The sequence below is a fragment of the Dipodomys ordii genome, unplaced genomic scaffold (assembly GCF_000151885.1).
Source record: "Dipodomys ordii isolate 6190 unplaced genomic scaffold, Dord_2.0 Scaffold30, whole genome shotgun sequence".
NCBI lineage: Eukaryota > Metazoa > Chordata > Mammalia > Rodentia > Heteromyidae > Dipodomys > Dipodomys ordii.
Window position 1 is genome coordinate 6,781,223 of NW_012267246.1, and position 26,339 is coordinate 6,807,561.

Consider the following 26,339-nt stretch of genomic DNA (forward strand, 5'->3'; position numbering starts at 1 on the left):
CATTGCATGGTTCATTTGCCTGCTGTGTATAAGAATGTGAGTTCCAAAACATTGAACTCTTTTTCAATATTGCGTCCCCAGGACCTAGATATTCTTGAAAGGTTATTTCTCTACTGAGTCTGTGAGTGAATGAATGAATGGTAAAATGCAGATAAGACCAGGATTCTATATCATTCGCATTTAATTTTTCTGATAATTACTCTTCACAAACATCCTTAAGATTGGCCAAGTCTTTAGAGTTATTATTTCAGTTGATCCCATTTATGTCTTAGGCGATTCCAAGCGAATTCTTCCGGAATCACCACCACTAATATTTAATCTCATTCTGTTTTTAACTTCTTGAATGAATAGCTTTGCTTTCACACTCTTAGAGGAGTTATGGGGATAATTAGAAGCAGCGGTTACTCGGGTAAAGTTCACTTTCAAGACATAGTGACTGTGTATCACGTGCTAAAGAAATAAACCCAGGAAATATGACTGAATAATCTGAGAAGACTTTGCACACTGGAGAGCAGTCTATAGATTGCAAACATTTTCAGTTGGCTATCTACAATGTAGTTCATGCCAAGTTCTGTGGAGCCTCTGTAGAACCCTAGAGAGGAAAGGTGATCATCAAGAACCTAGTTGTGTAGGGATTCAGGAGAGAATGAAAGAACTTGCTCGTGATCTCAGCTGGTATAAACAGTGGAGGCCACCATTCTGTCTCTGTGTGTCCTTCAGAGACAAGACCAGACATCAGCAGGAAAACTAGTGAAGGAAAAGCATACCTTTGTCATTGGAAATGATGATATTAAATAAAGAAAGCAACTATTTAAAGGGACTTATATATGTGTCTTTTTCTGTAAATAATAATTGAATGCATAGTCTCCCAAAGACAAATGCCAAAGAAATAACACCATTGAACCAACAACTTAAAATAGTAATACTATACAGACAGGTGCCCCCTAGTGGGCATATGCCATCCTAGGTATTCAGGTGGCTGACATCTGAGGATCACCATTCAAAGCTAGACCAGGTAGGGAAGTCTATGAGACTCTCAACTTCAGTCAACCAGTAAAAGCTGGAGCTGGAGGTGTGGCTCAAATAGTAGATCCCTAGCCTTGAGCACAAAAGCTTGAGTTCAAGCCGAGGACTGACCAAAAACAAGGAAAGAAAAAAAGAAAGCAAAACAAATAAAAAAATAAACACCCAGAGATTCCCCCTGAATACAGGAGAGATGTTTCACCTAAATTGATTATTTATCTTTGCATTTACTTTCATATGACTCATCTATGAATTTAAGGGTCAGCACTGGTGGATTTCTCTGTGTCCGTTGAAGCGGTAGGATATCAGTTCCACTGAGCTTCTCTGCACAGAGTCAGGTTTTTTCTCTTATCACTGAAAGTAAGACAGTTAGATATCTGTGGGACTGGTTGCCATAGTTTTATGTTTAGCCAGATGCCATGTGATAGTTAAGATATAGTAGCAGGTTTGAAATTTTCATCTATTCTAGAGCCTGGAGCTTGACCTGGCCTGGATATTTATGGATGAAGGAAGTGTATAGGGTTGAAATAAGGCTGTGAATTCAGCTTTGGAGGAATATAATGCAGTGTGGGTAGCAGGATTTGGATTTGCCCTGTGCTTGTCTTCAAGCTTCTGTGTTTCTTCAAACAATAGAAATAACCTTAGTGTTTTCTTTTTTTTTTCTGCGATGAAGCTAACATGGTCAAGAGACTCGCTTAAGTTTTTCAAAAATTATTTTGGAAGAGTAGATGATTTACGTTCAATTGTCACTTGGAAATTCTGGGTCTCTTTCCCTGGAATATGTACTAGAACCATGCCTTTATCCTTTAGAAAGTTGACTTTTAAAACTGCTTAAATAGAAAAAGAAGAAGACATCTGTAAAGTGTGGTTTTTTTCTTCCACTCGACCTCCTATTGCTTTCCTCTCTCTTTTTATAGTGAAATTTCCTTTTCTCCCCTCTGTCCATATCTCCTATACACAGTGTCACTCGATCCCGTTAACATGATTTTTCTTTAGCCTTTCCACCTACACTGTAAACTCTTTAAAGGCAAGAAGCAAATTCCATGCTTTCTTTCCATCTCCTGTTACACCAAATCCATAGCCAATTGCAACAGCTTGCTTGGATTTTGACGACTGGATAAAGATTGAATTCTCTCCCACTCCCCCCACAATTTAAAACAAGTAGGTATAATTGTGCAGTGGTGACTTATAAGGGAGTTGGGCAGTGGAACTCATTCTATTCGTTTTCTGAATGTTACACTTGCCATACCACAGTAGAAAGAGAAATTTCCTTCTACCTCACTGTGCGGAAGGAAACATCTCTTTGAATATAGTATCTGAAATATGGATCTATCTCTGAAAGAACAGACCTGGGCTGGACTCAGTGAAGTTCCTCGACTCTAGAACAGGTGTTGTGTGGTGTGCAGCAACCGCTGGAATATTGTCACACAATGTCAGGACTGCTGAATGGAGAGGCGAAAGCAGGGTTTCTTAAGCAGTACGAATCAGATACAAGGAAACTTGGACTCGTTGGCACGTCTGTGAGCTGTCTGGTGGGGGGGAGGAGTCATGCATTTTCTCCTAACGAGTATACTTCTGAGCGTACCATGTCACTATTTTTAAATGGGATGTGTGTCTGTCCAGCTAACCCGGTTGGCTCAGCTTCTGGGGGTGCTCTGGACTAAGAGTCCCAGACTCACAGAAGAGCTGCTGCTTCCTGACATGTCTCGGTTTGGGAGTTTTGTTGGGTTTCTTTTCCTGGTCTCGGCCTCATTAAAGATGGGAGCAGGAGGGGGAGTGAACGGCAGGCAGCTGCAGCTGTTAGTACTCACATCATTTGTCACCTGGCGCGGGGCTGGGCGAGCAGTCCCTGAACTCAGGCGCCGAGCAGGGGACCCCAAGGATCTGGTGCCAGCTGAGCACTGAGCCCTGGAACTGGCTGCCGAACTCCTACTCAGCCTTCAGCTATATGCCTCAGCTCTGTGTCCTCAAACCAGGTGGCTGTGCCCGGGCCTGCCTCTCCCAGGCATTTAGCCCCACCCCACACACCATGGGCCTCACTCTCTCCCCCTCTCCCCTGACCACCTGCCTTCTCTGCTCTCCACACGAAAGGCAGAGTTGAACGGTGTCCAGCAGCACACTGTGTATCCGGGTCTCCCATCCAGTAGGTTTGCAATGATGGATGTGTCTATGCTGTGGCGTGAAGGTTTTTTTTTTATCATTATTCATGGCCTTTGACTTTTCATGTTATCCTAAATATCGTTTTAATGATACTATGAGGACGTGCTCGCGTGATTTCATTGTATGATTGAGTTAATCCTAAACACCAAACAATTATCGAGCTGGTGGTGTTATTACTCTGCTTTGTAGTAGAAATAGAAGCCTGGGTGGTAAAGTTAGGCATTCAAGTTGAAATAGAAATAAGAATTAAAGTGGAAGACCTATACGCAGGACATAATAAACATGTGCCAAGTTTAGGAATCGGGCCTATTACAATTTTATTTGGGAAAAACTGCTTTAAATGGGAAACTTACCAACTCCCCCCCCACACACGCAACACACACACAGTTAAGTAACAATTTGTTCCTTGATCAGAGCCTTCTGTTACAGATATTTCACTTGAAAAATTTCCATACAAGACAAATATGGCCAAGCAAGAATTTCTAATGTCTGCTGTCTGAGAAGATTTTTATCTATTTTATTTATTGTAGAACATCTCCCTCTGCTGAGCTTGTTAGAGATTAAAACTCATGTGTGTGTGTGTGTGTGTGTGTGTGTGTGTGTGTGTGTGTACCCGCATGTGCGCATGCACGCATGTGCCATTACTAGGCTTTGAAGCCAGGTCATGGCTTTGTCACTCAAGACTATTAAGCTATCACTTTAGGTATAGCTCCATTGCCATTTTTTGCTGATGAATTGGAGATAAGTCTCACAGATTTTTTTTCTGCCTGATCTGGCTTTGAATCATGATCCTCAGATCCAGCCCTTCTGAGTAGCTAGGAATACAAATGTGAACCACCAGAGCTCAGCTTGAAATATGTTCTTGTATGAATCTTAGGATTTACATGAAAGGCTAGAAGAAGCAAATGACCATCTGGCTTATTTTAGAATTTTGTAGAGTGCTTTGTTTTAATTTCCATTTTGTCAGCCTTGTACATTGCTTACATTTTCTTGGTTGGATATATTCTTCTATAGAAACAAGTAAAATATGGATGAACTATAAAGAAAAGGAAGGTGTTAATCAGTCATAAGTATTCCACTACTAAGTTACTGTGGTATATTTCTTTCTTGTCTTTTGACAAAGTGGCACGCAACAATGATTGCATATACACAACGCTTTGCTACACACCTATATTAATAAGAAATTGTGTTATTGGTAGAATTGTATGTCCCATATTGAACCTGTTATTTTCTTATTCTTTTTAAAATTTATATTTTGCTCATACCTACACAATATTGCACGGTGTGGTTGTATCATCATTTTATCTAGTAATATTTCCATTGTTTAATATTCTTCTAACTTTGGAAATTCTATTAGTTCCGGTTTTAGCATGCCTGAGCAGGCTTACTACCATGCTTTTACAACAGATGTACTCTTTCAATAATTATTTTAGATGACTCATTAATATCTAATAATGAGGTTGTGAAAGGTGGGAATGCATTTCTACTCAGAAAGAAAGAAGCCCACGAAAGGATTTAAAATGGGTGCATGCTGCGGGAACGAGATAAAAAGAGGATTGCAGATGGAGATGAGTGAGGACTTTCAGAGCGACGGTGGCAGGCTCTGACCTAGAAAGCTCCACGCTATAATCACCATTTGCTGTGATTAACGGCGGATCAAAGAGGATGAATGACAAAATCAGGCCGCTTGAGTGGCACTGCTAGAACCCAAATACAAACCTCTGTCCTGACCTCTTTGTGTTCCTATCTCACCCTTTGAGCCCCCAGAACCCACTGACAGTGTTCACGGCTTTGCCACCATCCCCCATCATCCGAGCCTCAGTTTCCTCAAACATGCCCTGCCGTACCCATACTTGCAGCACGGCACTTCGGGATGATGTATGAGGAGGCTGAGATCTGGAGGATCCTAATGCTCAGCCTCCTCACTGGGGTAGAAACCTGTCTCATTAATTGCTTCCCCATAGAGCTTGAGAATCCCTAGCAGACCGGACACAGAGACCCGAGGTGGGTCCCTGTCTTTGTTTTAACGAGCTTTTGGAGTTAATCCTGACGAGCTACCAAGTGGTAAGTGCAGATGTAGGTAGCAAGGCAAATGAGACCGTGAGGAGGATGGAGAATTTGAGACAGGTGGAAATGTGGCAATCATTAGATATGGGTTAGACAGGGCGACTCGTGGGAGAGCATGACTGAACATTGTCAGGATGTAAGAACCACTCAGAACTCGAATGTGTCATTTCCCCCAGGATATTTGAAATATGAAATGCAGTAAAGGCACTGTCAGCTAGGAAAGACTCACCAAGGTACCGATGGGCTTGAAAGTAGGTGACATTAGGCAAGGAAATGAGCCCAGGGCTTGAAGCTCAAGCTTCAACATGATGAGGACAGTACTTAAGCTAGGAAATCGACCTGGAAATCGCCATCTGTATGTTTCCATAGGAACCTAGCAAGGTACCCTGCTGGAGGCCAGTTGGCGAAATTAATCTTGCTTACAATGGTTATAAACTCTTGAAGTTGGGGTACAGGATGCCATCTTGCCCAAGGATGATACCTCAAGAAGCACTTCTTGACTGAACTACTTCAGAACCTGTATTTTCATCACTTTTACTACTTGGCAAGAATATGTTATAAATCGAGGAAAGTTCTCTGCAGAAGACATTTACTACTGCTGCTTGATTTAAATGGTATCAAAAGGTTTGAAGACCTTTGTTTGATCTTGCTTTTCTGTTTTGCTTTGTTGATACTTGACATGACTCTCTGAAGGTTCCCTGAAGAAAGTTCCCAAGGTTCACTAAAAAGTGCGTTTTTGTTGTGTTAGTAACATTAATATCTTTAGATCCATTACAGAAGGTATTCAATTCTGTCATAAGCTTAGTTAAAAAAACCACCTGATGTTTTGCCAGCTAATTTTGTGCATCTGTTATTGCATAATAAAAAAGCATATTTATAGTCATTTTGATGAATAGGCAGATGATATTTCTAGTTTATTAAGAAAGACATGTGCTCATTATAAATAATCCTGAAATTCCCTATAGTTGCATTTTGAATTGCTTCTTAGCGTTAATCTTAAAAAATTTTAAGGGCTAAATATCTTGAAAGTGATTTTCAAGATTAAAGGTGAATCTGAACAATTTCAAAGCACTTTCAAAGAAGCCACGTGACAGTGTCATATACTCAACAATCTCTGTGTGCAGGTACCGGGATTAATGTGAAATTCTTCATTCTTGAATTCTTCAAAGGAGTATTTTTGCCAATTCTTTTCTCCTGATGCCAGATAAGCCCAAGTCTTCTCATCTGATCTTGTTGGGGATTGGCAAGAGCTTTGCACTATGCTTTTAACATGCCCAGTTTGCAAAAGGACTTTTCTGAACTAGGCACCGGTGGCTCACACCTGCAACCCTAGCTGTTCAGGAGGTTGAGATCTGAGGATCCCAATTCAAAGCCAGCCAGGGAAGAAAAGTCCCCATGAGACTTTTATCTCCAATGAACCATTCAAAAACCAGAAGTGGGGCTGTGGCTCACGTGGTACAGTGCTAGCCTTGAACACAAAGGGGCTCAGGGACAGCTCCCAAGCTCCCTGAGTTCAAGCCTCACATCCAACAATAAAAAGGGAGAGGGGCTCTTTGGGTCTCCTTCTCATCTTCCATGTTTAACACAGATATGTGGTTTTATAAGCAAATTTCAAGGGCAACTACTATCACTGTCTTGTGGCAGAGATTTGTACTAAACATTGGGTTAATAACACAAAAAGGTACACTTGATCCTTGTGAGATGTCTAACCCACATATGACAGCTACATTAGCATTGTGTGAACATCCACTTTACTGTTTTTATCCTCAAAGCAATCCTGATGTAGGTAATATAATGAATGCCCTGCATTTCTATAGAAAACTGTTTTTTTTTTCTGAGAGATATTCATGCTGCTCATTACATCTAATTCCTGAATAGTGATTTTTTTTGGGCAAAATAATGACCTAAGTTTTAGTGAAGAGTTTTTGCTTGTTCCTTTTATATCTGTCACCTTTAGTCATTTTAAGTTTCTTACTACGTAAGCCTCTATTCCTGAGATTTCCAGATCCCTTTCTTGCTTCTCCTCCTTTTGGAAGTCACCTTCTCTCTTGACACATTTATGGACTTTTCAAGTCTCATTGATTGCACTTTCTATACAGAATCTTTTAGCCTGTGTCACAGGGGGCTTATTATATGGCTTTGTCACATGTAAGAAATTCAATTCACCATACAGTGGAGATAGTGAAGACATTATATTAGATCAGATTAAATTAGATTCAGTATAGAGTTTCATGAAGCGTGCAACTATACCCACATATTAAAGCAAGGTACAATGCATTGTGATCAATTATCCTGAAACATATTCATGACTTACGTGTTAATTTCAGAGACACATTTCACATTTATCCTTGCATTTTAAAATACAACCTTTTAAGCTTTGTCCAGATATATTTTTGTTCCAAATTATTTCCCTGTTCTGTGTTCAAACTCTTCTGAAATGTGGAGAGATTCATCCTAGCTTTTGCTTTTCTGTATTGTAAGACTGGACAAATTTCAAATGGACAAAGAGATAATGTATTGTTTGTGAAACACAGAAATAGTTATTCAAAAATTGAAGGTCTCAGCTGGATGCCAGTGGTTCATGCCTGTAATCCTAGATATTCAGGAGGCTGAAATCTGAGGATCATGGTTTGAAGCCATAAGTCTTTGAGACTTAACTCCAGTTAACTAGCAAAAAGCCGGAACTGGAGGTGTTATTCAAATGGCACAGTGCCACCCTTGAGCACAAAACTCAGGCACATCATCTAGGACCTGGCTTCAAGCTTCACACACACACACACACACACACACACACACAAATAATGATTCCCCATAAAACAGTCTAACTTTGTACAATACTCCAGTTATGATAAAATGATGTTGTGGCAATCAACACACACACACACACACACACACACACACACAATGGTTTTCCAGCATCTGATGTGGAATTAAATAATATTGAATCTAATCTATTGCACAAATAAGTGTTAAATGCATGGCTTTGATAGAGAAGGCTGGGTTCATGCATATGGAGATGAATGCAGAGTACTGAGAACTGCAACAGCAAATATAAAGAATTGGTCGGAAGGGGTGGTGTTTATATCTTTGTACGCTGCCTTTTTTTTCTGTCTGACTTTAAAAAAAAAACAAGAACAATTTCTAGAGATTGTGGAACTTTTGAGATATTTCATTGAAGCACATGTTCAAATTCATTCCATAAGGTCTTCCTTAAATTCATTTCTTAACATTTAAACACCGTGGTGTCCAATCACTTTACCTTGGTACAAGCATTAGTCTGTCAAATATTTGTTTTGCTTTCAGCGCTATCCTCAAAGGAATATCATGCCTTTAACCTTTACATGAAGCATTCTCACTTCATAAAAAGGAAATGAAACACACAAAAATGATCTTCCCTCTTCCAGTGGGAAAACAGCTGATCAAGGTCTTTAGGATTCCTCTTCTGAGGAGATGTTTATTTGTAAAATTACGTATTAAAAAAATCACAATGCAAACCGTTAGGTAGCTGCTAGCTTCTGTGACCCGGCTAACACATACAGTATATAAAATGACTCAATTCATGGTGGTAGCAAAAAGCTTTTTAAGTTTCCTGGTACTGGCACATTCTGTATAGCTATGTCTACTCAAAATTCAAAGTTAAAAATAAAGATAAAAGATGTTATGAACATGGTATTACAACTGAAGCATATTTAACATGAAAATTGCTATTTCTTTCAGCCACAATTGAAACCTATTAGAGCTGTAAAAGTTTCATAAAAGAAAACTAAAACAATTACACTCTGGCATCCCGGGGGTTTGGGTGTGAAACAAAATTTCTGAGACCACTTGGTCTATTCTTCATATTGCTTCAGTTTGATTCCCCCCCCCCAAGTTAATCTGTGATTACAGGTATGCACACCACAGCCCACTCTGGAAAACTGAACTTTGATTAATTGGAAAGTGGAGATTTTCCTGTTGCTTCTGGATTTGAGGAAGAGAATCCTAGCAACCAGAAGAAGGATGAGTTTAGAAAATTAAAATCTGGTGGGAAGATGAGGAACACAATAACACTGATAGAAAAAAAGAGGAAGTGCAGCCAAGACATTTTTAGGAACCAGTCATAGAAGTTAAAATTAAATGATCAGAGAAAGTCAAGGCGAAGAATGCTTCAGAGTTGTAGCTTGTGTGGTTGATGATGCCTAAGTTTGGTATTAGTTGTTATAGGTAGCACCAAGTAAGCTTTATGGAAGGATTGTTTGGATTTTTAAAGAGGAAATGGAATAGAGGAATGGCAGGAGGAAGTACTGAGCTGGCCATGCTTTGTGTGTTTCCTGTTGTCCACACAAATAGAGCAGTAGTGGTCTCCTTACTCTGATGGACACTTTGGGCTGGGTGATTCTTGGCTATGGATTGCTGTTGGTAGGATGGTGACTACATCCCTGGCCTCTACCCACTAGGTGTCAGCAGCACCTCTTCCAATGTCACAACCATTTGGACACTTCTCAAAAGGTTTCTCAGGGACAAAACTGGCTCCAGCTGAGAATGATGGATACAACCAAATGTATGTTATGATGGGTGCATCATGTGATGAACAAGGCTGGAAACCAATGGGGATGATGGAAGAGTTGACTATGTTATTATCTAGATTTTGCTGGGCAAGCCTCAGAGACTAATGTCCCACATTTCTGAGATTGATTGAGGAAGCCTATCTATTTCTAGATATTTTGAAATGGTATATATGGATATTATTGGTCTAGGATGTTACAAGTAGAGTTGAATTTATGTTGTTGCTATGAAATTATTCATTCCATAGCAATCCTTCTTGATTCTTAGCTTTGTCTTCATGGGACACAAAACAAGTCTATTAACACAAATCAAATGATTCTAAATCCTTCCCCATAATTTAATCAGCTATTAATTGAAGTCCAGCATTCTTGTCTTCTGGCTAAATATCTTTAATATTATCAACTTTCCTTTTTTAATGTTACATGTTCAGACTTCTGGCATCTTAAGCACTTTCTATTTAAGTGAAACCAGTAGACGTATTCTTCTTAAGTTAGAGCAAAAAATAGAGAAAACTCCTTGTTTGACCTGTGTAATTTCCCAGAAAATGAAACATCATTTTCCAGGCTTTTATTATAGTATTTTCATTAAAACACCTCATAGAATTTTTTGGGGGGTCAGCTATATTATATCACTTTCTTTTGTTACTTAACTTTATTTTACATGAACTTTTTGTTAAATCATACCTTGTATCATGTGTTGTATGTTTGTAAAAGTCATGAGTGGAAGGTTATATTTGTTCTTGTTAAAAAGTATTCCTTTTCCATTTACCCTGTGATTTCAATTGCTTAATCTACTAGGATAATGCTTTTAGCATCCATCAGGTTTTCTATTTTCACTGGTTTCTTTGCCACTTGCATAATTTAATCAACATATCTACCTATAACTTTAATTATACAGTTAAGATACTATAAATATCACTTAGAACAACTGGATTTTGGTGAAATATTAGCTTCCTTCTTCAAGGTATCCTGATCTGCAAATTTGTCACCATAATTTTGTACTCTTTGTGTGTCATAGAAAACAGATATTTGACATTCCTTTCCACATTGTACTCTACAGATACACCCAGGAAAGAAAGAAGCTGGTGTGCAGACAAGGAGGTTTCCACTAAAATGGTAAATTCTTGGTCACTTCTAGTTCCTTCCTGGTGTAGTAAAAGGGTGATGTGCATCTTTGTGGAAAGGAAAGCAAACCTGGCTTCATCACCCAGGAAATACAAGAGGTCCTGTGTCAAATGTCTAAGTCTTGACTCAACTGTCTATGTTTAGCATGGTGCAGAAACAACCAAAAAAATCCATTTGTGACTGCTTCTGTATGTTTATTGTGTTTTGTCTTCTTGCTGCTCTCTTTTCACTTAAAAAGATATTGAAAGAAACTGGTAAGATACTGAGAATCGTGTAAGGCGAGTTTAGAAATACATCATAGAGTAAGCAAGTTGCTTAGACAATCTAGAAGGAGCAAGGTACAAAAAGAACCTTCTATTCTAAGAGAACAATGTTCAGTACCTTGATTAAGCAAGACTTACACTACTGGGAATCAAGTGAAAGGCTTAATTCCAGTGATAAGTAAGATTACAAAGCAGCAACATAGCAGAATAATACTTTTGCAGTTGATTTAAGAACATTTTCATTTCTATGATCACATAGCACATTTCAATGGGGCTAAAACAAATTTGTGAATATGACAGATGTCTTCCACTATTGAAAAACGCAAAGAAAATTCAACTAAAGACACAAAAAGAGTTTCTGATGTTGTTATTGTTTGGTTTTATAATGAAGCTTACTGACTTACGAGCAGAATTTGGGAATCAATATCTGATGTCTAATGACTATTATTAAAATCCTAAAGCACTAATATTCTTAATAACACTCATCTCTCCATTTCAAATTATTTTTTGAAAAATGGACTAAATCATATGTTACACAGAAAGTCATTTTCTTCCTAAGAACAATAAGTGGAAAATTGTTAAAAATACTTACTTTGTAATTTCAGACACAAAAGGAGAAATTATCTTAACTCATTATTATTATTCAAAATGAAAATCTATTTATGATAGTTTATCCAAATCTCAGTATTTTAGTAGGTGATTTTGTTTTCTTCTTTTGTAGTTAGACTGGAGCTTGAACTCAGGGTCTTTCAATGTCTTGAGCTTTATACTTAGGGCTGATGATCTACACTTGAGTCACACCTCTATCTCTGGGTTTTGGCTGATAAATTAGAGATAAGAGTCTTGAGGACTTGTCTGTCTAGGCTGGTTACTGCTTAGGCTGGTTTTGATCTGCGATTCTTAGATCTTAGCATCCTGAGTAGCTAGAATTTTAAGTCTGAGCCAGTGGTACCTGGATTTGAAGGTGATTTGAGTATTCTACTTAACTGTTGTTTATGTAGGAGTGTATGTATGAATACATGTATATATATGCATGTATGTATGGATGCATGTATGTATGTATTCTAGGCTCATGTTTCATAGAGTGAGCATATCAGATATTTTGAAAATCCAGCATTTTAGTTCCAGTCCAGTACCCTTGTTCCTCTAGATCATCATCTCTGGAGTGCTTAGAGTGTTGAAGTACATACCAGCATCTGGTCTGTGCAGTCAAAATTTTTTTATCTCTCCACTTCTTTTCTAGCCCTTCACCCTATGATCCTACTCTTCAAGGATCTCTCTGACAAGTCCTGAAATGAGACAACTTACCTGTAAGACATTCAAGGGGAAACTGGCTTGTGTAAAGTAGAATTGTTGACTTTCAGCCACTCCACCTTTTCTCAGTTACTAGTTACTCACTCACATTGTTTCTCCAGCCTCTTGTTTCAAAGAAAAAGCTGTCCACAGAATGCACAAGCAGAGAAGTTCTGTAAGCAATGGCAAAGTGTGTGCTCTCTGTTCTACATGCCATTATGGTCTGCAGAAAAGCTGCAAGAGAGACACAGTTGCCTTAATTGTGCGAAAGTCCAGAGACAGAACTCTACAAATCAAACTTAGCCTGCAGCAGAAAAGTAATCCTTGACCATATATTCATTTTGCTTTGTGTTAATATCCTTGAAATATTAAGCAAAGAAGAAAAAAGAATCACTTTCTATAATGAAAGCTATCAACTACCTTATCTATGACAAGATTAAATTAGAAGTGAAGGAATTAAAAAAAAGATGTCTTGTATAGATACCAGATATTTCCTGAATAGAAAACTTCATAGTCTACTGGCATATTGCTAATAATGAGATTAAACAACTTCAACCTCTTTCCTACTTTCTGACCTCATTCTCTCCTTTTCTTGTTCATTGTTTCTCTCCTCTTTTTGCTTCCTAGTCTCTGTCTCTGTCTGTCTGTCGTCTGTCTGTCTGTCTCTCTTTCCTGCTGGTTCCATATCATAATCTCCCTATTTCTGCCTCCTAAGTAGCTGGGTTCATAAATGTATACCACTATGCTCATCCATCAGCCTCTCTTGATGTGTGATAATATATGAAAACAAATTTAGTTTGTAACATCATGTGCAAATGTTAGCAATTGCATTTTTAAATTAAATGCTATTACTATTCAGATAAAATATATTTTAGTGCAATCATAGCTCTCTTTTTGTATTTGTCTTCTGATGGTTTCAACTTCACGTAAAGTAAGAATTATTATATGTCAAGAATGTATTTGAGATCCTATTTCACCTATAATGACATTTCATTAGATTCTATACATGTCACCCATGTTCCGTTTTAGTTTTACTTTTTTTCCCATAAGACAACTTTGTCTCTCCACTGGCACAAAGATTGCCCATGTATCTTCCATTTCCCTTCCTTTGATTCATTCTCTGGTTTCCTTTCTTATCTCAAGTCTCGGTAATTACAGCATCTTTTAGTTCAGCTAGAAAGGACAAGAGTATCATTATGTTTAAAGTGTGGCTCAGTACAGCTAGAGCTTGAAGATCATGGGTTGTCTTTACTGTGATAAGAACTCTTGTGCTTGTACTATGGTTGTATGGGCACAGAGAGAGGATTCAATTCTGCCTGCACTATTAAACTTAACTTTCACAGATGGACAAAACAAACTTAAAATTTTTTCAGGATCTCTAAAATGAAAAACGAAGAGAAATTCTGAAGAGCAAAACTACCAGAGACTATAGAAAGATCTTAGTTGATACAAATGGTAGAGGAAACCAAGTATTAATTAAACTCACAGTAGAATATTAGCAGACAGGAAAAGCATGCAATTTCATCTCCTTCAAATCGGGATCTTCTTTCTGTCCTCAGGCATATGCAGGTGTCTTTTATTTGTGTAGTTTATAGCTTGATCTCTGCCCATTCTGTTGTATTTATAGGCCATTGCTTTATCACTAGTGTCCTGGATTCCTTTCTACGTATGTATTCCATCATTCTTTTCCTTCACTTCGTGGATCTTCATTCTGCCTTAGTTCTTTCCTGATCACCACTGTTGGAAGGCAGCATCTGCCTTGGAGGAGGGACTTCTGAATACTTAATAGCCCATGGGTTATGAACTCTGGGACGTAAGGACTGTCACAGGGACGTGAGAACTGTCACAGTCATTTAGTTGGAGCATAAATTTTTAGGTGAAGAGCTCCCCATCCGAAGGGGTTATGTGATCTTACTGAAGTCCTTCAATATGCTAATGACACAGGCCCCTAGAATGCCTGTGCCCTGATTTAGACATTCAGAGTGGATGTAGGATGAAGGGGTCACTTTCTAGTTCTGAAGTAGAAATTTTTAAATGGCGTCTTTCCCCTGAATCTAATGAGTCATTAGTAATTACACTGGGTGGCATTTGCAAGCTGACTGTGTGCCTGATTATTGCTGGTATGGAATACTTTGCACAAATGGCCTCCTGGAGTCCTTACTAAAGACCTATGTGGTCAGGGATTTCATTATTCCCATTTTGTAGATGGAGAAAATAAGGCGAGTGATAAATAACTTAGGTCATATCAGACAGAGCTGTAAACTCTTGGAGATCATGTAAGTGATCCACGAGAAGATGGAATGTATCTCAGGTAGAGGCTGCCTTGGGCTGACATGGCATGGAGTTCTTCTTTATCTGCTCAGAGGTGGAGAACAATCACATTAAGAGACACAGAATACCCTGTGATGGAAGTTCAGTTTTGGTAGTGGTTACTTGTGTGTTGGCTGCCCACAGGGATCTTCCAGGTTTCACATTTCTGTGCTGTCACCTTGAGATGACCTTCAGCTCTTATGGGCATCTGCCTCCTAAGAGGACTGCGCACTTTTCCTCATTGCCATTAGGGCTTGAATTCTCTATAGAGAGACTATTAAGAAGAGAGTATATATCAAAAATGATTGGAAATGGACTATTTTTCATTGTATATATTTCCGGGGCACAAAGATTTGGTATGGTTTCTGTGTATAATGTAAAACTTCTAAATCACGCTATGCAACCTCTTCATCCTAATCAATAATTGGCATTTTTTTAATGTTTGAAATTTATATTCAACAATTTTGAGATGCGTTCTACCCTACTTCTTAACTGTCTTCACCTATTGTGTAGTTGATCTCTTAAAAAAATATTCCTCCTGAGTTTCTATACACATTGTTTCCTTCTCAATTTCTTTAGCTTCTGTTCTCAACATTATACCCACTGGTCTTATGAATTCGATTCTTTTTCTGTGCCAGTATTGGGGCTTGGATGAAGGGTCCTTTGCTCTCACTCAGCTTTCTTGCACATCACTGATGCTTTACAACTTTTGAGCGACTCTTGCAGCAAGTCCCAGTCTTACATGTGAGACCATGTGACATTTGTCTTCCATTTCCAACTTACACTATCTGTGATGTTGAAAATCACCAAATTGTACTCTTATTTGTAAAACTTCAGATAATCTACTGTATATTCATATGACATCTTTAATCCACTATCTGTCAACAAATACTGTGATGATTCCATAATGTGGCTATCAGATATCTTTCCATAAATAAATGCAAATATTTGAGTACATACTTAGAAGTGGGATTGTTGTGTGTGTGATAAGTTGGGGGAAGCCTGGCAAGAAATAAAATTAAAAGATGGCTGAAATGGGCTCATTCTGTTTTCCTGTGGCAGGCCTACCTATGGCGTTTGTTCTCATTCTCTGCCACATTTCTTCTCTGTGAAACTTTCCTGTCACCTTTTAATACACAAGAAACCTATCAAGAATAAGATACCTTATTAGTTGAGCTATTCTTAATGAATATTTCTTCACACTACATGTGCAAAATAAATACTAAATGTCACCAAATACCAGATCCTAAATTGTGGGGGAAAATGAAACAGGAGTCGTTTATTTTGAAACAGTAAGAAAAAGAGAAAGTATTATCCAATTTTGTCCACAAAACATATCTCTCCAATGACACCAGATTTCCTGATTCCTAGTAATTAATTTTAAGAAATACTATCCACGGGGCTGTGAAGGTGGCTCAGTGGTAGAGCGCTTGCCTTGCATGCATGAAGCCCTGGGTTTGATTCCTCAGCACCACATAAGCAAAAAGAAAAAAGCCGGAAGTGGCACTGTGGCTCAAGTGGTAGAGCGCTAGCCTTGAGCTGAAGAGCTGAGGGACAGCGCCCAGGCCCAGAGTTCAGGCTCCACAACTGGAACCCCCCCCACCAAAAAAAAGAAATATCCATTCGGCCTTCCTCATGTTCTTTCTTATTGCTGTTCAACAGACCTTTATTTCTATACTACCTTTTGTAAATAATTTTCATATTCTGTTCTGTGCCATGTTCTGGTGAGCTCATTAATTCTTCAGATATTTATTGAACTGTGATATTTTATTCAGTCTACATGAATGACCTAATTTATAAAAGAAAATATAAAATGAGGAATTTAAAGTTAGGTTTAATTTTGTCACATGGTGATACAAAAATAGAGACTTAAGTTGTGATTTACTATCAGCATTATTATTGCTGTTGTTGTTGTAAAATAGTATTAGTGAACACACCATTCTATCTCTGCATTTCATATGGTAAGATGGTAATATTTTATCATGTTTTAACATACATCAGGACTCATGCTTTACTTATATTTATCTAGTAAATTCTGAGAATTGCACATTGCTCTCTCCCATTTAAGAAGCTCTGGGAATGCAGACAGATGACTTGGCTAAGCCAGCCTAACAGGTAAGTGGCAGAGAAGAGATCAATATGAGCAATGTAATACCACAGTGACTTGGTATTGCTGTTTTGCTGTGATCAATAGTGATATCAGCTTTTTTTTTCCTGTCATGCACACAAGCATTGACCTTGACCATTTCTGTACTTTCAAGTTCCTATGAGACTGTGGATATTGTGGCTACCCACCCAACATCATGGAGACATCACTAATCATGTTCTACATACACTTGCCTGGCAATAAAATATTATTCTTTCATGGTATCTCTTATCAGGAAATATAACATTAAAATAAATACCAAAGCATATCCTGAATATTTACTTTAAATCAAATTCTTGCTGACAGAAAGGACACGCTTACTTCTCATCTATGATACAGGCCAGTTTCTAGGACCTATCATTTCTTATGAAATGATTTAATTACACTGTCAGAAAAAGTAGATTGATCTCCCTTTTGCTTGTAAATCAAAATGTAAAACCAAACTCAAAATACCATTTTCGTATCTTGCATGTGGAGGAATAAATAGGTACCACAACAGGTTACAAAAGTGTTGAAATCATTGTACGATTGAAGGATGAGTCTGGGTTTTCATTTTGAAAACTCTAGTCTTTTAAAACATTTCACATTTTTACAGAGAGAAAAATCATACCTTAGAAAGTCAACATATTTTTCACAATGGCTTGTCATTTTATAGCACAGTTATTTAATAATAGGAGATACTGATTAACTTATTCAAATTTATTATGGTAGATAGATGAGTATGTGGGAATAGCACATACTCAAACTGTCTTTAAGACCTTTTTACATTTCCTCAGACCTCTGACACTGGAGAAAATGTGAATTTAACAAATCTGTGTTGTTTAGAAGTATTTAAACAATATTGAAGTATTAGCAATTATCAGAAGTATAAATTCAAAAGGTAAATAGGTGGTATGAAGATATTCATATATAGCCAGCATTCAGTGAGGAAGATATAATTGCTTAATAGAAGCCAAAAGGATTTTTGGTATGAGCCATATTTGAAAAATACTATGAAAGAGTTTTTGAATTAGTACAGGTATTTTAACTAATCAGCTCTCTTCTGCTTTCTGGTTCTGGGCTTGAATTCAGAGTCCTACTCTCATTTGATTTTTATGCTCATAGTTGATACTGTACCACTTGAGCTATTCCCCAGTCCAGCTTTTATTTCTGCTTTGTTATTCTGCCTGTGCTGGCTTTGAAAAGTGATGTTCCAGATCTCAGCTTCCTGAGTAGCTGAGATTATAGGCGTGAGACCCTGCATTGTGCACTTTTTATTTTAATAATATAAGAAAACACATGGGAATGTCAAGCCTTTCAGAAATGACTTAGTGCTCATTTGAACTCTATCCTTGTTTCTGGCCTTCATCTATACTAAGGCATAAAATTAATAATGATAATAATACCTTCCAAAGTGAAGAGTCAGAATTATCATAAAGAATCTTATTCCTGACTCACAGGAGAATAAGGAAGAGACAAAAAAAAGTAGAATGAGAAGAGAGTTTTTGCGGAGTCCTTAGGAGAGAATTATGTGATGAATCCCTTCTTCCCTCTGTGCTATAAGGAGAAGGAAGTCTGTTTTAACTTCAGACTAATGAGAGAGGCAGAGGTGTAATTGCTTGCAAGCCTGTGTTTTGCCTGTGGTAATGGAGTCCTGGTGACCTGGTGTTGGAGAAAGGACCAAGAAAATCACATCAACAGAGCAAATGGATTTTTCTGAAAGGAGTATGCATCCATTGCCCATGAGTGAAAGGTGTTACAAGTCATGGGAGTAATCCTAAACTCTTCCTGATAGCTAAGAATGAATTTCCCACCAAGTAAAAAACCAAAGCCCTCTTCTTGGAGGAAAACCTTACATATGCAGCCCAACAGCAATCATGATTCAACATTCTAGAGGTGTGAGGAAGAATTTTTAAAGTTTGAAAGTCAGTAGGAGAAAAAGCACTGTGAATATTTCAAAGACTAAAACTTAACAAATGCAACGTGTGGCATAATTGCCATAGGAGGAAGGATTGTGACATTTTGTGGTATTAAAAATAAATTTAGATAGAATTGTATGAGTAAATTTTAACTTATTAATGTTGAATATTAGCCTTTTAAAGTCAAAAGAAATGATGGAGTGCTTTGTTCAATGTTTTGTGTTACAAAAGCATCATTTGATTTGTTTTAAGTTGTTCCTAATGTGGTCTGTGTGCTAGCATGCCTGTGTAATACTGAAAATAAGGGCTTGTTATTTTTAACTGTGTTCTTTCCCAAATGTGCTGGATAAACATAGAAAATCTGTTAATCTGTATGTCTCCACATGAGCTATTTTAATTTTTTTACCCAGAGAAATCCAGGAGCTCGTAATGTTAAAAAAAAGTCTAGATTTCTGTACTATGTTAGTCATAAAAATAGCACCCATTTTATCATTATCTTTGAATTCTAGAATGTGAAAAATTTTGGAGTTTCTTTTTCTTTTAAATTTTTGTTAGTGCTGGGGATTGAACTTGAAGACCTCTGCCTGCAAAGCAAGTGCTCTACCACACTGAGCCACACCACTAATTCTTTTGCTTTACTTTTTGCAGATTGTGACTCCTACTTTTGTACAGGATGACCTCAGATCTGAATGACCTCAGATCTGAGCCTCCTGTCTTTGGCACATGAATAGCTGGAATTACAAGCATCCACCACTGTACCTGGCTTCTAAAGGTGACTTTTTTTCTTTTGAAACTTTTTTTTATTGTAAAAATACTGTACAGAGGGGTTATAGTTACATGAGTAGCATAATAAGTCCATTTCCTAGCAAGCATTTTTACCTCCTCTTTTGTTTTCCCCTACCATCCCTTCCCTCTCCACCTCCCCAACTCCTCCCTTCCCCCAAGTTATGTTGTCTTAATTTTTGAAAAGCAAATTTAATGTACTTTGTATTGAAAGACATTGGCAAAAAAAGCCAGGGTCATATTAATATGGTGGGTTCACATAAATTGTTAAGAATTCTGTCTAAACAATTGAATGTGAATACAGAATATGAGAACAGTGTAGATGTTTACTTTTCTTTTTTGTTGTTCTTGTTGCAAAACTGAGACACAAACTTGTCTCCTGATGTTTGCTTGTTGGCTGGTGCTCTACCAACTGAACCATGCTTGCAACGCAGGTTTCCTGACTTGTGGCATATACTACATAAGTAGAAATATATGCCCCCAAGTTGTAAAGTTCATTTTCAGCAGTGTCTTGTACAACTCATTGTTACAATGGGTCAACCATTGTTATTTCCCTTCCCCTCCCCTAATTAGAAAAATATATATACAAGATGAAGTTTTCCCCCCCTTTTCTTGCTATTGTTTTTAACGTACTTAAAAAGATTGATTTTGGACACAAAGAACTAATGATTTCACAGGTCTATACATGAATAAAAAGATTTAGTTTTTTATCTGACTATAATGGTATAAGGGCCTGTGGACAAACTGCTGACTTCATAGACAGGAATCAATGAAAAAGGAAAATCCCGGTATCTGGAAAGTGGAGGTAGGGGAAGGAGCTTTTGAAAAGCACCACCTGAGGACCAAACAATTCCCATATGGATCTTTTGGGAGACAGTCAAGATCCAAACTATAAAGAAAATGTGAATTCAATACATAATGGAATAGTGTTCATCCATAAAAAGAGATTCTTGTCATTTGCAACAGCACGAATGGAAGGAAAGACATTAAGTTTAACCAACCACCTTTTTATTCATATGTGGAAGCTAACAGTTAATCTCAGAGGAGAGGAGAATGCCATTTGCTAGATTACAGGAAGAAAGGAAAGAGAAAAGAAAAATAAATTTGGGTAACCATTTTTAACATAGAGAGACATAGGAAGAACAGGTTTTAATACTGGTCTTCTGACAAGGTACAGGAAAATAATAAAAATAAACTATACTGTGTTCTCATAGCATATTTTAGGAAGAGAGAGAAGGAGACAGAAAGAGACAGAAAGAGAGACAGGAACAGAAATAAAGAGAGAGTCAGGCTGGCACCGAGATTTATGTCTTGTCCTGTAGTTCAAGAGTCATAAAAGGGTAACTCTATAAAGGGAAGGGAACATTGCAATTTAGAGTGTGTGTGTGTGTGTGTGTGTGTGTGTGTGTGTGTGTGTGTACATATCTACTGAAGGATATGATCAACTCTAATCTCTGTAATATGGCAGCAATCTGAAAAAATATGAGAATGGCTAGACATTTATATTTGACATTATTTTTGGATTTTAACAAAACAAATACTTAGAAGTCATAATCACCCATGTCAGAGGATTTGTAAAAACAGAATACACGAATAAAAATCTCTTTGAAATGTCAATCAACTGAAATTTAGGTAAGACAATATAAGGAAATAATTGTTACTATCTGTGCCCATATACAATTGTTGGTTTATTTCTTTCTGAATTATAATTCGGAGAGCATAGTGACATTTAAAATTCATAAAGTGTCTCCTTATTCAGGACAATTAAAAAAAATAAAATATTCTTTTTCCACATACTTTCCTTTTTTCTTTTTCTTTACTTTCCCTTTCCCAATCACACTATATATAATTTTTGGAAAAATATTTATTTTTCTTTATTTTATTGTAAAGATGGTGTACGGAGGGATTACAGTTACATGAGTAAGGCAATGAGTACTTGTTGATCATTGTTACCTCTTCCCTTATTGTTGTCTCACTATTACTTCCCTCATACCTCCCACACTCCTCTGCTCCTACCCCCCACCCGAAGTTGTAAAGTTCATTTCCAATATACTGTCCTGTGGGTATTGTTCCAATGGGTCATCCTGTGCCCTTGTTTCAGTGATTTGTTATTCTTCTTCCACTCCCCAGATTAGACAAATGTATATACAAGATCGGGTACCAAAGTCAATACAGTGACAACAGAGGATATACCATAGGGGAGGAACATACAAAGGAAACAAAAAAAAAATCACGTAGTACAATAAAAACAACAACAAAGATGGACCTCTTCTGTCCACATCTTGGGGTTCATTGTATATGGTCATATGTACATAGCTTTTGAGGTTTTCCAGCTCATCTGGTAAGATTATCCTATATGTATACTAATTATTGCAAATAAGGGAAACCATGGGAGCAAAGAGATGATCACGTTTACAGCCAAGGAGAAATCTCTAAAAATAAGATGCCACTAAAATTAACTTTCAAGCCTGGTGCTGATGGCTCATATCTGTAATCCCAGTTACTCAGAAAAGCTGAGATCTGAGTATTAGGGTTCGAAGACCGCCCAAGCAGGAAAGTCTAAGACTCTTATTTCCAATTAACTACCAGAAGAGCAGGAAGTGGAGCTGTACTTCAAATGGTAGAGCACCAGACTTGTCTGAAAAAGCTAAAGGTCATAACCCAGGCCCTGCATCTAGCCCCAAGACAGACACACATGCATGTACACACACACATACACACACATACACACACAGTTTTTAATACACACATCTCATCTCTACCTTCCCACATAGCATTCATAGCCTCATCAGTGAAACCTAAAGTCCAAGAAAACATAGAGTATCTTTCCTTCCACCCATTCTAGATATTAAGAACTCATTGCACTAGGTAAGCCCAGATGATAGTTTTTTATTTAAATATTTGGACTATTGAGTGATTTCCTGTGGAGAAATATTGTAGAGCACCAAGAACGTGACCTAAGAAATGAACTGGGCTAATGTAGCAACATCTGTTGGTCCAAATCCTTCTCTGGATCCCTCAGAGGTAAGATCGTTCCATTCCTTCCACATAAGTGTAGAGTGGTCACCTATCAAATCATTCTCTTTGTAAGGAAGTTAGAAAAGTCCTCTATGCTTTCAAATCTACAGCAGGGGACAAAGGGAGAGTGAACATCTGTGTGAACTGCCTGCTTCTGTTCAGTTCTCAAGTATTTTAAACTATTCAGGGGACCACTTTGTTATATTTTATAGTATTCTACCTTGGGCTCCAACAAGAACAAGATCTGGAAGGAGAACACTTAGAAGAGAGACGTCCTAGGGCTTGTGGCAAAGTTGGAAGTGTTTGCCATAAACAAATGAGTATTGAAAACAACTTCTGACTTTCATTCTTTTTTTTTTAAATAAGATTTTTATTGTGAAAAATACTGTACAGAGGGGTTACAGATACATGAGCAAGGTAATGAGTACATTTCTTATCAAGCATTGTTGCCTCCTCCTTTGTTTCTCCCCTACCATCCCTTCCCTCCCACCTCCTCAACTACATTCCCCTCCTCCACGCCTAAATTGTAAAGTTCGTTTTTCACATACCCCTGTTTTCACTGTATTTGATGTTAGTATAATTTGGGGAGGGGAAGGGAAAAAACAAAATGTTTAAATAGGGATACAGGTTGACCCATTGCAACAATGAGACGTACATGACTTTCATTCTTGTATGTTCCAAGAGGTTGCCTCCTAGTGTTGCAAAATATTCTCTCTTTTAAAAAAGCCAGAACATTTATGGAGATTTTTGTACATCTTGAGTTTAAACATCACATCCTCATACATGTCTCTTGTACTTACAAAGTTTCCATCATTTTCACCTCCATTATGATCAGCTTTTGGACCCTTTCTTCACACACTCTCTCGCTTTCTCTCATCCTCTTCCTTTCCCAATATAGTTTCCATTCTATATTCATGGATTAAAAATCTAGATTCTGTAATCTTTGTCTTTGTGAATCTGGCTTATGTTTTTCCAAATATGAACTCCAGTCCCATCCATTTTCCTGGAAGTGACATGATTTGCTTTTCCATTATGACAGAATAAAACTCCATTATCTCTATGAAGACATCTCCTCTATCCACTCATCTGATGTTGGGAATTTTGGCCAACTCAATCCCTGGGCTAGTGTGAATACAATGGCAATAAAGATGGGGGGTGCAAGTGTCTCCTGTGAATGCTGACGTAGATTCCTTTGGGCTTATGCCCAGGAGTGCTTGAGCTGGATCATATGATAGTTTATTTTTAGTTTTCTAAGGAGCATCCATTTCTGATTTCCATAGTGTCTGCACTGACTGACATTTCCACCAGCATGTATGAGAGCTCCTTTCCATGTGTCCTCCACAGAATTTTCTTTTATTGATGACAGCCAGTCCAACTGGGCTGAAATGGAATTCCAGTACATTTCCTTTCTGGCTAAGGATGTTGCATATTTCCTTACGTACTTATAGACCACTGGACTTCTTGTGAGAACTGGCTTAAAAAAATTCATTTGCCCATTTATTGATTGGGTTTTTTGTGCTTTGGGTTTTTAATATTTTGACATCTTTATATAGTCTGTATATCAATGCCATATCAAATAGAGAGCTGGCAACGATTTTTCTCCCATTCTGTAAGCTGTCTCTACTCTGGTAAGTTGATTCTCTGGTTTTTCAGAAGATTTAACTGGATACAGTCCTATTTGTAAATTCTTGCTTTGATTTTCAAAGCTACTGGGGTCTTACTCAGAAAACCATTGCCTACGCCTGTTTAGATCTTGAAATATCTTCCTTACGTTTTACACATGAAGGTCTTTGATCCACTTTGTATTTATTTGGGTATGGGGTGAGGGATTCTGTGTAGAGTTTAGTTTCAGATTTCCTTGTATGGATATCCAATTTTCTTTGCAACATTGGTTGAAGAAGCTGTCCTTCTTCCAAAACTTGTTCATTGATCATCAAGAACCAAGGAGTTGTCTCTGCATTTGTTTGTTTATTATGGAGACAAACAGATTCAATAACATTGTTCCACCTGTCTTGTTTCTGTGCCAGTACCATGCTATTTATTTTGCCCCTTATGGCTCTGTAATATAATTTAAAATCAGGTAATATGATATGTCTAGCGTTGCTCTTTTATTTTCCTCAGAATTTGCAAAAAATTTCTTGCTTCCCAAGAAATTCTTTCAATTTTGCCAATTCTTGGGAAAAGTGTCATTGGAATTTTGATGATTAACTTGAATCTGCACATAGCATAGTCATATTTTAAGTGAAAGCTAAACAATTTTTAACATATTATTTTGTTTCACTTTTTTGCTATCTCTTTGAATAGAGTACATCACAAATTTCTGGGTACAGTGTTTAAAAACTGCTGGCCCATATATCCAAAGTGGTTGATATTTTTCAATAACATTACAACATAAGCACATACTAACATTCCACCGTTAAGAGATTTCCTGAAATATGTGGCAGTGATGTTTCATGTCCCAAGAAAGACTTGAGATATCACAAAAAATGATAAACAAGTCTTACAAAAAATTCCGAAACACTGTATTGACCAAGACAGAGGCTTGTTAGCTATTTACTCATAAAAATGAATTCTAAAATGTCAGCTTTGGCCTTGCAGAAAGACTTAGGAAAGAGACTTGAACAACTGATGTAAATTCTCAGTAATAGAAATGTTGGTCTTTCATTCCTGAATTTTCAATCCCTTTAAAGCCAGCTCAGTAGATATAAGCCAGAAATACTTATATAGCAAGTGCACTGTAGACAAAGCAGCATGGATTAGGGTTTTTGTTGTTGTTGTTGTTGTTTTGTTTTACTTTATTTCTTGACACCAACTCAGATATCACTTTTAGTCCATTGTTTGACTTCATACTAGAATTGTCTGGGGAACTGTAAAAAATTCTAATGCACAGCCTAACATCCAGAGAAATTCAATCAAATATTTTTGGTGAGACATGGAAGACATCTAAACAGCAATAATTTTTAAAGCTCATTAGTTAACTTAGTTGACACTGCTAAAGCAAAAAATTAAAACAAAAAAAACCCCAAACCCTGTCATTCTAAATTATGTATACCAGAATTCTCTATTAAGGAGGAAATTATAAGAATATCAAAAATCTTAGGAAAAAAAGACAGAATGTGCACTGGATATAGTCCAGTGTAGACTATGGGTTTAATGTGCTCAAATCCCACTAGAAAATAAACAAACCAACAACAGAACCAAAAAACCAAGGAAGCCACCAAACATACAAGGCCTAGTCAAGACTCATCCACGGAATCATTCTGTAATAAACTTATGGTACATTATAATGTTATGCTAGTTTACTTAGAAGCTGAAAAACAAAGATGACCACAATACTTTGGACTTCTCAAGTGGGATTCTATTAAGTGAAATTTATTATTTATGAATGAATAAATCAAGGGTGATCATGTCTTTGTATATAACATGCCTATAAGCATAAGGAAAAGGCAAGTAGGGTCAAAACTAGTTAGGAGATCAAAAAAAACCACATAGGGCTTATTCTCTGACTGGAAGTGAAACATGAATGGATGTTTTGGCCAAAGTAAGATGGAATATTGAGAAAGAGTGAGCTAGTAGTAATGAGAACAATCTGTCCACTGCTGTTCACTAAGGACTGTAGTGAATATAGCTCACAGAATTAACTAATCTACTCACTAACACATAGTAGATAAACAACATTCATATCTATTTTGGTCATCAATTCAAACCT